The sequence below is a fragment of the Pangasianodon hypophthalmus genome, chromosome 27, assembly GCF_027358585.1.
Source record: "Pangasianodon hypophthalmus isolate fPanHyp1 chromosome 27, fPanHyp1.pri, whole genome shotgun sequence".
Classification (NCBI taxonomy): domain Eukaryota; kingdom Metazoa; phylum Chordata; class Actinopteri; order Siluriformes; family Pangasiidae; genus Pangasianodon; species Pangasianodon hypophthalmus.
This window is the reverse complement of record NC_069736.1, coordinates 18,684,273-18,697,958: the sequence shown is the minus strand read 5'-3', so window position 1 is coordinate 18,697,958 and position 13,686 is coordinate 18,684,273. Positions and strand designations below refer to the sequence as shown.

General features: G+C 37.3%; 2 protein-coding genes across 4 annotated transcripts in view; one reads left to right on the top strand and one right to left on the bottom strand.

Annotated features, from left to right (window-relative positions):
* The window catches only part of ar (androgen receptor), a 119,596-nt gene extending 113,122 nt beyond the window's left edge, over positions 1 to 6,474 (top strand). For 2 of the 3 annotated variants that reach the window (XM_053230631.1, XM_053230633.1), the window contains exon 8: positions 1 to 6,474. This exon is cut by the window's left edge and continues 349 nt beyond it. The gene's annotated coding sequence lies outside the window, so the exon portion shown is untranslated. The other variant, XM_053230632.1, reaches the window with a different exon arrangement.
* A 2,237-nt stretch (positions 6,475 to 8,711) lies between these two features.
* ophn1 (oligophrenin 1) overlaps positions 8,712 to 13,686 on the bottom strand; it is a 40,906-nt gene continuing 35,931 nt past the window's right edge. The window contains 1 exon segment of the mRNA XM_053230667.1: positions 8,712 to 12,434. The gene's annotated coding sequence lies outside the window, so the exon portion shown is untranslated.

Here is a 13,686-nt window from a genome sequence, read left to right as displayed (position 1 = left end):
TCTCTCTCTCCATCCTTTTCTTCCTTCTTCAGAAAGTGTCTGTAAAATCTGCAGAGGACCATTACATCATTACGCCGGTCTATCTTCTGCTCAAAGATAATTTCAGATCATTTTCTCACGCCGGCAGTGTCGTCTCTCTCTCTCTCCCCCTCTCTCTCTCCCTCTCTCTCTCTCTCTCTCTCTCTCCCTCCCTCTCTCTCTTTCTCTCTCTATCTATCTATCTGTCTTTTTTCTCCAGCATTTATTCCTGAAGAGTCTGAAGAGCTATGCTGTGTTACCTGATGGACAGGTTTATAAAAAAAAGAAGAAGACGAAGAAGAGAAAAGGGAGAAAAAACCCTTTTAGTTTTATCTGAGCCCTGAAAAAGACAAAGTGTGCACTAGAAAGTTTCCCTAAGAGAAGCACTGGTCTGTTTACTTCACATACGACTCTATGCATTTGGAAAAAAATAAATAAATATAATAAAAAAATAAAAATAATAATAAAAAAAGGTCTAAAGTATAAACTGCCATACGCTTGCACCTTTTCAGAAACAAACGACAGCCTGAATAAAGCTCGCGCTGCTTTTCTTTGCCAGTTAATAATGAACCAAAACGACGACAATCGAAATGCGCTCGTTATCCGTGCCTCGGTTTTATTTACGTTTCCGAAACGACGATCAAAGCGACACGAATGTCTCCGAGTTTCGCACGTTTTCACCATCACACACTTCTCCGCATCAACGTTCTCCGACTGAAGAACCCAGAAATGTACGTGATGTTCCCTTTAGCACAAATGTACACCGTCCGTTATGACGACGCTAACGTAGCTCGCTAACTGCTAACTGCTAACTGCGCGCTTGTAGAAGGGTTCTTCAGACCGTGTCTTTATGTAGAACCACATACAACATTGTTCTCCTGTCAAACTAGAACCCATTCAGGACACTATGAAACATTGAAGAACCTGGTTCTCTTCAACAGAACATTTAGTACCATTAAGGGTTCTTCAGTTGTCCATCTAAAGGAACCCAACAGTATGTACACTCTTAGAAAAACAAAGTTTAGTTAATGGGTCTTTAAATAATTAAGGGTTCTTAGCTTCCAAAAGTTGATTTTACTTGGAACCCTTTCTGATAGGGTTCTACACAGAGCCACAGAAGAAGGGTTTTCAATCTTCAAAAGGGTTTTCTATGGGTTCCTCAAGAGTTCATTGGATAGTTAAGGGTTCCAAGCTTCTAAAAAACGATCTAACAGGAACCTTTGCTGATAGGGTTCCACTGTTGTAGGGTTCTAGACAGAAATTTGAAACTTTTCCTGCAAAGGGACAACCCAAGAATGTTTAAGGGAACTCATTTCTCTAAGAGTTCTTCAAGGGTTCTTTAGGAGTTCATTGGATAATCGAGGGATCGTAGTGTTCTAACAGGGTTCTAGTTTCTGACAGGGAAACATCTTGTTACAAGGTTCTACAAAAAAACTTTAAAATGTCCTCCAGAGAGGCAACTGAAGAACCTTTAAGGGTTCTAAAAGTGTACGCTAAAACAGTTCTCTAAGGGTTCGTGGAATAATTCTGGGTTCTTTAAAAAGAAAAGGGTCTAAATGGAACCCTTGCTGATAGGAATCCACTGTTGTAGGGTTCTACAGAGAACCTTTACGGTTCCTGTTCTAGAGGGACAACTAAAGAACCATTAAGACTTCTAAATGTTCAATCAGCGTACATTTGAGGCAAAAGGAAACATCGTGTACATTTAGTTTTTATTTTAATTGTTCCTATAAGGTCAGGAACAAGGGGCGGAGTCAGAGTGATGGGCGTGACTTTTAATTATCTTAGCTCCGCCCCTGATAGGAGTCTGTGATGATGAGAGTGATTCTTTTTCATTTTAAATGAGGAAGTGTGTGTGTGTGTGTGTGTGTGTGTGTGAGAAACATTGATTTTGCCTTTGACTAGACTATCCCACACACACACTCACACTAACACACACACACACACACACACACACACACACACGTGTATAGTTTTGACTCGTTGCTGCTTCTTACACTAAAAAGAAATAAAAATCAGTGCATGATGACTTCAACACTTCCACCTGAATGTTTTTATTGTAAACTTTATGAAAGTCGTTTCTTTTTTTCTCTCTCTTTAAATTTTTGTAGCGGGAAAAACACACACACACACACACACACACACACACACACACTCACATACTCATACACACACACACACAAGCTTTTGCACTTGGATGTAAATCTTCCAGCTCACCGCTTCAGCCTTTAGCGTAGCGCTGGTGTGAGACACGACGTGGTCTTCTCCTCACGAGCAATAAGTCATGGCCTCCACACACACACACACACACACACACACACACACACACACACACACAGCTAGCTAAAAACGTAGCTAAGAGCTAGCTAATATAACTAGCGCGCTAACTAATCCATGCTAGCTAACACGTATACACACGCTGCCCGTCGAGTTGCTCTGTTAGCATGTCTTTCTTTTTTCTTTCTCTCCTCTACCTCCTCTCTTCCCTCTTTCCTTCTCCAGTTCTTCTTCTTCACTCCTTCTTTTCTTTCTCTACTTTCCCTTCTTCTTCCTTTCTTTCACACAGTCCTCCCCTTTCCATCCATCCATCCATCCATCCATCCCTTTGTAAATTTCTCTCTCCTCCTCTTTCCTATTCGGTCTCTCCTTCATGCTTTCCTTTCTTCCTCCTCCTTTCCTTTCTATTTATCCTTCTCCTCCTCCCAACTCTTCTCTCTCTCACTCGTTTGCCTTTTCACCATCTTTCATTTTCCTTTTCTTTTATACAAACCTCCCCTTTCCTAGTCTCCTTTGTTTCTTCCTCTTTCCATCTTTTCTCTCTATCCTTTCGCTTTTCTAATTTTTCTCTTTATCTTCTCCTTTTTTTTCTTCACAATCGTCCTTTTTTCTTTGTTCACCCTCTAATTTTTCCTTCTAATTTCCTTCTAATAAACTTCTCACTTAGTTTATTCTTTCTCTAATTTCTCTCTCTCTCTCTCTCTCTCTCTCTCTCTCTCTCTCTAAGCCACACCCGTGCGTTTTTCTCTGCACTTTAGCCACAGGCTCGAGCTTCACGTCTGAGCTGTGTGTGTCAGGAGACAGAAGTCTGCGCTAATAGCCGAGCCGAATGCAGATTTTTCTCCGTGAATGAATAATCTCTCCGCCGCTTTGCTATGTAGATTGCTTTTTAAGGAGCTCGGGAGCGTCGTATCTGTCGTTCTCGCGAGCCCCGGCCGGGTTTCAGGCGCCACCGAGGAGGGTTTTTTTTTTCTCTGCAGTTTTCTCTTTTCTGTCGAGGCGAATGTGCCGTGAGGAGAAAACGAGGCTGTCAGGGACGAGACAGCGCAAAAAATACACTCGCACAGGTGTTTACCACAAAAGAGCTCATTACAATCCCAAACTCGGAGGAAGAAAGTACTCCTCACACACACACACTCTCTCTCTCACACACACACACACACACACACACTTACAACCAAACCCGAGCACTGAATCATTAATCGATAAACGCTTGATCATAATGAATCACAAGAACTCACATACATCGAGGGGATTTTCCTATTGAGCATGACCAGCCTTTAGCATTTAGCCTGTTTCACACTCACACACACACACACACACACACACACACACACACACACGGAGAACAACAACCGACCGTCTTCAGCTCATTAAATCATAAACTCGCCGACGCTTTGATGGTAATTATTGACGATTGCGCACACGGAGGGCTGTTTCATATTTGATCACAGCGTGAAGTTCGTTTTTGTTCTGCGTTTTTTTTTTTAATATAAATATAATCTGTACACGATTAATGTGCTGCTAGTGGCATGTCGATAAAAACACGTTAGCTCCGTGATTTATAACGCACTTTTGGAATGCAGTCTTTTCTGAAACACTTCACCGACGGCTGATACGAACACCGCTTTTGTATTTTTACTATTCGACTCGAAGCCTTAAAGGTGCAGTTTGTAGTTTTTAACTTCGTAACCTTTAATAAACGTTTCGTTTTTAACGCAGTAGAGAAAAATTACGCAATATGCAAATATAGTGGTGCGTTCATTGGATGTCAGTTTCTGAGTTTTGTAATTTCCTTGTTTTTTTTTTTTTTTAAGGATTTTTGTGTCGCTTCGCTCTGAATGAGCTATTAGCTATTAGCCCCGCCCACCACAGAACAAAGCCACACGTTCGAAAAGAGCTCCGCCACATTTTCCATAAAAGGTAATACATGAGGTGTAAAAGTGAGCCTGAACGTTATGGCTGAGAAAGACGATCGGACATGTATAGGAAAATACGTACGAAGAAAAAAGAACCGAAATCAGAGTCAGTGTCAGTGAAAGGAACGAGACTTGCGTGGCTCCAAAAAAACATTACATAAAAGTTTATAAAAATTATTAATGAGACTTACGTTGTTACATGGTACATGTTAAATTACAATTAATAAAATAATGTCATCACTTTTTGTTAAAAGTAACCCAATTTTTAATTTTATAAATCGGAAGAATGCGGAATTCTGAATTTACATAAAAACTTACTTAAGAGAAAATCAGAATTTACATAAAATATGAATTTTACACAAAATCTTAATTTATGCAAAATCAGAATTTATTCAAAATCTAAATTTACATAAAATCATCCTTTATACAAAATCAAAATTTACCCAAAAGTTTTTATTTTATGCAAAATCTGAATTAACGTAATTTTACGTTATGGCTACGAATCGCACTTAAAGTCTTTACGATGTTCATGAAATGATCGCAATCCTCCTAAACACACAATTACGAAAGTAAATAAGGCGTGTTCCTGTGGTGACATTTTGAGGGGCGGAGCCAGGGGTATCTAAGGCAAATGGGGCGGGGACTAAGTAGATGGCTTCAGGGAACTGAGTGGGCGGAGCTGAGACTATATATTTTTATTTAAGGCTACAAACTGTTAAAGCTGCATGTAAATTTGTAAAGTGCGAACTGAAGGTTCGTGAATAAACATTCGTACAAACGTCCAGAGTTTCACACGTTACAGTGGTGGAATTTTAAAACGATTACTGTGTTTACAAGCGTTTACATTGTTGTTGTTGTTTTTTTGTTTTTTTTTTTACAGGAAATTAACTCCAAATAAAATTAGCCAAATGGCTTAAGGTTTTTGAGTTCTTGTTAATATTTTTATTACAATTTAGAGATTTGTTTTAAAATTACAAACTGCTCCTTCAGGATGAAGCTAGTTCTCAAATTTAAGCTAACACACTCATCGCATTTTAGCTAAACAGCATAAACACACTGTAATCGCGACTTTTTAGCATCTTTGTGTCTTTTATGAAGTGCTTATATAGTGCTTTGGAAGTGCTTACGTAGCTATTGAAGTGCTTATGTAATGTCTAAGAAGTGCTTATGTAGTGCCTATGTAGTGATCACACAGTGCTTATGTAGTGCCTATGGAGTGCTTATGTAGTGAAAACGCTCTGCTTTTGTACTTTTGCTACTCGAATCAATGCCTTAAGATGAAGTTCGTTCTTTCCGTTAGTCGGCTTTAAGCTAGCGCGCTGTTAGCGAGTCGTCTGAGCACCAAAGGTTTGTTTTGATTTTCATCTTGTAGCATGCACGCTTCACTTAACGCAAGCCAAAGTTAAAATCAGTCAAGAAATAAAGCAATAAATTAAAAAAAAATGCAAAAAAATACAAAAAACTTTTTGAATGTAGATTAGGACACGTTTCAAACCTTTCCGCTTGATTATTCAATCGATTAAGAGGCTCCTGTAACATACACTGATAAACAATTCACATTAACCGACGTTTCCATCAATAATTCGGGGAAATAGAGTCTTTTTTTTTTATTCTTTTAATAGTTTTTGGTGAACTGCTGTCCTGTATGTGACACAAAAATTTGAAAAAGTTCCTCAGTTAATCAGTCAATTTTTTTTAATACTATTGTGTGAATTGTGGTTTTAAAGGTTTCAAAGAAATCGATGTAAAAAAGGAAAAAATATAAAAAATTAAGCGCCATGTATGTGTTTTTTTTTTTTTGGTGTAAATCATAAGTTACCTCTACACGTAACCCATCCTGCTATTGGCTGTTAAAAGTGTTCGTACAAGTGTTCCTTTGCTTTTTAAAAAATAAAACGAAATAAAAAATTGTTTTTTTTTTTCTTTTGAAGTTTTTGTTTGTTGTGTGTTTTTTCTGTCTTTGCTTTAAATATTCTTCACGTTTTTGTTACTTAAACTTTGTAAGTTTATAGCTGTTTTTTACAGAGTGTGGCTTTATTATTATTATTATTATTGTTGTTATTATTATTATAATTATATTATATGAAATTCTGGCCCCGATATTCGTATTTGTAAACTGACGATCCATTTTGTCGAGTACGTGTGTAAAACGGACACGAGCCTCCCAACGCTACAAGGATTTTTACGTGCAGCTTCCTGTAAATTTGTTTCATTTATCTGTTTCTTTGCATCCTATTAAATAAAAATGATCCTCTTTGTGCTTCGGGGGTTGATTATTTGTGTATCGTTCCGTTACAGAAAACCAAAAATCAAAAACAAAACTTGAATCATGTTTTACTCAAGGAAGTGAGAATTTTAGTCAATCAATCAATCAATCAATTAATTAATTAAAGAAAGAAAGAAAGAAAGAAAGAAAGAAAGAAAGAAAGAAAGAAAGAAAGAAAGAAAGAAAGAAAGAAAGAAAGGAGTTAAAAACAGCTGACTTCTGAAAAGAGCCAGAAATTAAAAACTCTTCTATGCTTTTTAAATTTTTATTTTAATATTTAATAACTAAGTGATTATGCTGCACACACACTACACAACTTATACACACCGGAATACACTCTGGAGATTCACTCTCGATCATAAATGTGTGTGTGAATGTGTTTATATATATATATATATATATATATATATACACACACACACACACACACAGTCATGAGAAATAAATTAGGACACCCCATTAAATAGTCAGTTCTTTATTAAGAAATGTCAACATGTCCATTTCTGATCTTGTTTTAATTTGTACCTGTAGATGAAAGTGATGCAATTGCATGTAAACAACAAAAAAAAAATCACTTTGTTTTCATTTATTAAATAAAAGAAATCAAGAAAAATGAGTATTTCAACTGAGGAGAAAGTTAGTACACCCCATGCCCTAATAGCTAGCGTTTTTGGCTGAAATAACCTCAGTGAGACGTTTCTTGTAGCCTTCTACCAGTTCCTGACATCGACTGGGAGAACGTTTCCCCACTCCTCAGTGCAGAGTTCTTTCAGCTGTGTGATGTTTGAGGGGTTTCTCACACGCACAGTCCGTTTCAACTCACTCCACAGGATCTCAATAGGATTTAGATCTGGGCTTTGACTTGGCCTTTCCAGAACTCTCCATTTTTCATGTTTCAGCCAGTCCTTGGTGGATTTACTGGTATGTTTTGGGTCGTTGTCATGTTGCAGTTCAGCTTCAGCTTCAATTTTTGTTCAGATGGTCTCACATGTTCCTCAAGCACCTTCTGATACAATGTAGAACTCATACTGGATTCTCTGATGGAGATCTGGCCAGATCCTGCTGCAGCAAAGCTTCCCCAAACCATAACACTTCCACCTCCATGTTTCACAGCTGGTATGAGGTTCTTCTGCTCAAATGCTGTATTTGGTTTACGCCAAACCTGCCCTCTGTTATGGTGTCCAAATAATTCAGTTTTAGACTCATCTGTCCAAAGCACATTATTCCAGAAGTCTCGTTCTTTGTCTATGTTCTTTGGCAAACTTCAGTCTTGCTCTGATGTTTTTCTTAGACAGCAAAGGTTTCCTCCTTGCACACCTGCCATGATAATTAAAGTTGTACAGTCTCTTTCTGACTGTAGATTCATGCACTTTGACATCAGCTGTAGCAGGAGCTTGCTGTAGGTCCCGTGAGGATGTTTTAGGGGTTTTGGAGATTTCTTTAAGCATCTTGTGGTCTGCTCTTGGGTTGAATTTGATAGGACGGCTGACCTGGCCATGCTGGCAGGTGTTTTAAATGTTCTCTACTTGTAAATGATTTTGCAGACAGTGAAACGGCTGATTACAAATTCTTTTGAGATCTTTTTCTATCCCTTAGCAGACTCATAAGCATCAACAATCTTCTTTCTGAAGGCCTCAGAGAGCTCTTTGGATCTCCCCATGGTGATACCTCTCACTTCAACACTTATAGAGCAAACTAAAGTAAGTGTCTGAGGTGTAAATAAGGCGAACCTCCTTCAAAATGCTCTGTAACGATGTTCTAATCATTTGCACCTGATGTGATACACCTGTAGGTCATTTTAGCCATTTTAAGTATAAATAAATGTGGGTGTGTCCTTACTTTTTCCTCACAAGAAATTGGATTTTTTTTTTTAATTACGTTTTACAGATCATTTTAAAAAGACTTTTCTTTGGTTTTATTTGTTTAGTGATGTTACCTGAATCTCCCAATATTGTTAAAATGAAGATCAAATGTCCATATGTTTAACTAAAAAAACACAGGCTTTCATGGGGTGTCCTAATTTTTTCACATGACTGTATATATAATGTATATGAAATCATGACTCTGGGAGTAAAATTGCTGTTTCAAAGTCACTAGAAGTGAAAAGAGGATTATAAAGAGGATTTTCTTTCTGTAAAGAGCTTTGAATTTCTAATTCTAATAAAACAAATTAAATATATATTCTAATCATATTCTACATGAATTAAAAACCACACCAGATTCGAGCAAACTGGTTGAAAATGTTGCTTTTATCAACGTCCTTCAGTACATTCAGACAGGAAACAGACAGGGTTTAGTGAGTGTTATAGAGAGATATATTAGAAAAATAAGCTTTCAAGAGAAAATAAAATAAAAAGCACTAAACTGAGTGTCGAAACAAAACATGAAACAAATCACAAAGAATTTCAACTCACCTAAAGGCTTACTGCTGATTAATTTCCTAAAATGTCTTTTTTTGTTGTTTATTTAATAAATAAAATGTCCACTCAGGCTGTTCTTCACATTTATGCTTCACATTGACAAAAGGACAACATGAATAAACATCTGGAAAAGCATCATTACATCACTGCAGCTGGGGGAGTGACAAGTGCCAGAGTATACGGCGTTACAGAGGAACTGCAAGCGAAAGAGCGAGCGAGCGAAAGAGCGAACGCAAACGTGCACCAGGACTGTGATCATATATATACTCATATATACTCATATATATACTCATATACTCATATATACTGATATCACAGTAAGCTGAAAGAGTTTCATCGATAGCGTTACGCTTTAGTGGTGTTCAACGACTTCACTTCATAATCACGTACACTCCTGGGCAAAATAAAAAGGCCGAGCCCAAATTGGCAAACTACGAAGCTTTTAATGGTCTTAAGAACAGATGATTGGTGAGGAAATGAGCAGAATGAAGCAGATGCTCTCCTGAGAGCTCCTGTGCCTCCACTCGCTGGTTTGCTGTTTGGGGAAAAGCTAGAAACAGAGAAAGTCACTTCTATAATCTTCTTGTACGTAAAATCATGATGATGATTCAAATGTTTGATGTGAAACTCAAACTAACGCACGTCTGGGTGTACAAACTTTTCCAAAAACATCTTCTGGGATGTTTTTTCTTAAAAGATGAGTGATTATTTGTTTATCTGCCACCTGATGCAGCTCATCAAGAGCCACGAGACTTTTACATTTACAGAAATGAAAGAGAAAAGCTCCAATACTGAGCTCCTTCATCTCTCTGTTTCACTCTCACTCACTTCCTGATCAATCATTTGTTCTTAAGATTTTGCCATTTTGCACTTGGCCCATTATTTTTTGTGCCCAGGAGTGTATACGAGGTCTCGTGATATTCGAGCTGTTAAACTGGAAAAGCAGCAAATGCACAAATTTCTGGACCAGCGTGTCCTTTACTAAGAAAAACATCCCATAATAGTCATTACCAGCTGACAAAACATGGTGGATAGCACCGCTATTAGGATCGTAAAAGTATTCTGCGTAAGTTATTTTGCGTATAAATGCTACTATAGCGCAGCCCTGCTGAATTCTGGATTCTGATTGGTCAGTTGGTGATTAATATAAACCTAACAGAAATGTATTCATGTGCTCGTTCGAATACGTTAACGTTTCTATAGTAACAGCTCATTCACAGGGATTGTACGGTGGACTGAGATGTTTATGTAACACGTATGGAAGGAGTCTCCAGTGTCAGCGCTTTGTAACACTCAGAGGTAAAGCTCAGGACAGAGGAGTTTACGCTACTTTGCGGTTTCTCGGCAACAAGCTGCGTTTTCTTTTTATTGAGAGAAAAAAAGAGCGCTATAATGTAAACGAGAACTGGACCTTGTTAAATGTAACTATAAATGGATAAAAATTATGCTGTGTCATTCTTTAATACATAAAAGTTGTAATTGTTGGTAAGTTGCTGTGGTTTTAGGAGAATAATAAACTCTGAGTGGAAACTTTAGCTCCTGCTATCGTCGTGTTTTTTCTTTACTCGGGCGTTTGTCTAGCTACGAGATTTTTTATTGAGTTTTAGAGATTATCGTACCAGAAATTTATTTCATTACACTCCTATATTTACTCCTAAATAAGACATATTTATCTGTAAACATCGTAACCAAAGTAAAGAAAGAGGTTTGATCAGTATATCGGACTTGAAAATAAAGATTTTAAAGTAACAAATAAAAGTTTGACTAAAGCGAACACGTTCTGATGTAAACAAGTTTAAGAACATAACCATTTAATTCATTTATTTATTTGATCATTTTTGTAAAATAACATTTTTAACCTTTATTTATTTAATGTTTTAAATTTCCAGTTATTAGCAAAACACTAAACCATGACGTCTCTGCGAGCGAACAGACTTTACTACTTTACCGAAATCTCCGTTGGATTTGATCTTTTTTTCTGATTTTCCCAGGTGTTTTCCATGACGGGAATCTAGGCTATAAATTTCCAGGTCTTCCGGGATGCGTAGGAGTTTCTGGAGCTTTAATCTTACAGTCCTAAATTATTGTTTATAAGCCAAAGAGGATTTTATGGAAAAGCACAGATATTAAAAAAAAAAGAAAAGGGAAAAAAAAAAATCAGAGAAAATTTGGAATGTATTTTGTAATTAGTTTCAGTCTGTTTCTCATATGATTGTTGTCTGGAATTTATTCCGGATTGTTAAGTGATTTTTAAACATCATGTTTAAATCATTTCGGGAAAAACATGCGAATTTCCCATGAAGCTTTTGTTTCTTTCTTCAGTTCCTGGCTGCTGGCAGGTCCACGGCTCCTCTAATGGACAGAAAGCTCAGCGTAATTTACAGCCGTGTTTTTGCGGCGAGAATAACGAGAACATGTGTCGGAGCGCTCGGAGCGTTTGTGGGGTTTTTTCTTTTTAATTCCTGAAAATGTAACGTATAGCTTAATGACCAACATGACCTCAGAATTCAGAGAGAACGTGTCCAAAAAGTGTCCAGGAGTGTTGTAATGGCTTCAGGTTTATCTTTAAGTTGTAAATATCAGTTTAAATATTCGTAGTGGCTGTGTTTCAAACCAACTAGCTCACAAACGTCTTCTTTATTAACATAATTATTCAATGTGAACTGAAATTCAGGTCATTTAGTAGTTGTAATAATTGCAGTGAATAAAAACATTTCCATAAAAACACTGCGCTGCGTTGAATAGAAACGTTTCAGACGGGATTGTATAAGACTTTATCAAAACACAATAACTGACTAGCACTCATTTAATGTCATTTGATTAAAAAAAATACATATTTATCATACTTTTTGCTATGAAAAAGAGTTTTTAAACATTTTCGCAGTGGCGTGTCTGTGCTTTAAACGCGTCTCTGCTATTATTAAAAAATTGAAGTATTCTTGACGAATAATTCACCTCAGTAAAATGTATTAGATTTGTTTTCAGGCCATTACAGCGCCATAACTTAAGGAAAAGTAAACAGTCGTCCACTTAAACGTTGATATTTTTATACTGTAAACTTTTTTAATGAGCTGTACCCAGACATTTATTTTAATATTTAATAATAATAATAAAAAAAAGAGCTGTAAATACATTAAGTGTCCTTGTTTGTAGTGAAGAGGCTTCTGTGTTTCAAATGCTGGAGTTCATTTCTAGTTCAGGAACGTTAGCGTACGTCAGTAGTGCTCTGTCTGGAGAATTTTTTTTTGTAGGGAATGTAGTCAGGTTTTAAAAGTGTGGTGGAGAACATCCAGTAACCTTCAACGGGTTAGTAATAAAGAAGAACATTAAATGAAATGACCCCTTAGTAGGGAATAGGGAATAGGGAATAGGGCACAAGGGGTCATAATGTAGAAGCAGCCGTGCATCATGCTGACTCTGTGCGTTATCCAATAATAATAATAACAATAATAATAATAATAATAACAACAATAATAATAATAATAATAATTAGTGATGATAAAGATGTAGCTTCTCAATTTCCCGTTTAGAGCTCTGAAGGGAAAAAAAGAAAGATTAAATTATATGAAAGAATATCAGTTATGCTAGGTATTTAATTCTGCAATAAATTGTGATCTGATTAAACAAACATTTATTTATTATGAAAAATTTACAGCTCTGGAAAAAATGAAGAGGCCACTGCAAAATGATCAGTTGTGTTAGTAGATGTATTATTTATAGGTATGTGTTTGAGTAAAATGAATATTTTCTTTATTTTATAAACTACTGACAACATTTCTCCCAAATTATTCCAGATAAAAATATTGTCATTTATTTGCAGAAAATGACGACTGGTCAGAAAAAGGACGCCGTGTTTTCAGACCTCGAGTTCAAAAGTTCATGTTCGTTTTTAAACAACACAATACTAACGTTTTAACTTCGGAAGAGTTCGGAAATGAAGACTCGCTGGATTAAATTAAAAATAAATAAATTACCCTGATTTCCAATCACAGCTTTCCTGCGTCTTGCCATGATCTCCATCAGTCTTTCACACTGCTGTTGGAGCTTCTGACCCTCCGTCGTCTTCTTGATCACATTCCAGAGGTTTTAACTGGGGTTCAGGTCTGGAGATTGGGCTGGCCATGACATGGTCGTGATCCGGTGGTCCTCCATGCACACCTCGACTGACCTGGCTGTGTGGCATGGAGCACTGTCCTGCTGGAAAAACCCATCCTCAGAGCTCGGAACATCGTCAGAGCAGAAGGAAGGAAGTTTTCCTCCTTAACCTTGTACATAGCTTGATTTTATGTGTCCTTCACAAATCCACCCAATTCCAGCCTTGCTGAAGCTCCTCCAGATCCTCCACCGAATTTCACAGTGGCTTGTAGGCATCTCCAGGTCTCCGTCTAACCATTAGACAGCCAGGTGTTGGTCAAAGCTGAAAACTGGACTCATCAGAGAAGATGACCTCAGTCCAGTCTTCTTCAGTCCAACCCTTATGGTCTTTTGCAAACTTCAGCCTGGTTCTTCTCACTGGCTTCTCACGGGCTACGTTTACATGCACATCATCAATAATCCGATATTAACCAGAATTCGGTGATATTCTAATTAGTATTGAGTCGTGCATGTAAACACCGCAATCCGATTCAGATTAAGACAATATTCTGATTCCCCAGATTCCGATTCCCGTCCCTGGAATATTCCCGTTTTAATTGTAAATGTGTTGCATGTAAACACCTTATTCAGAAAATCCACTGAAAGGAGGTTTATGCGCAGCTCAGTGCGCAAGGAATTGTGGGTGCTGACA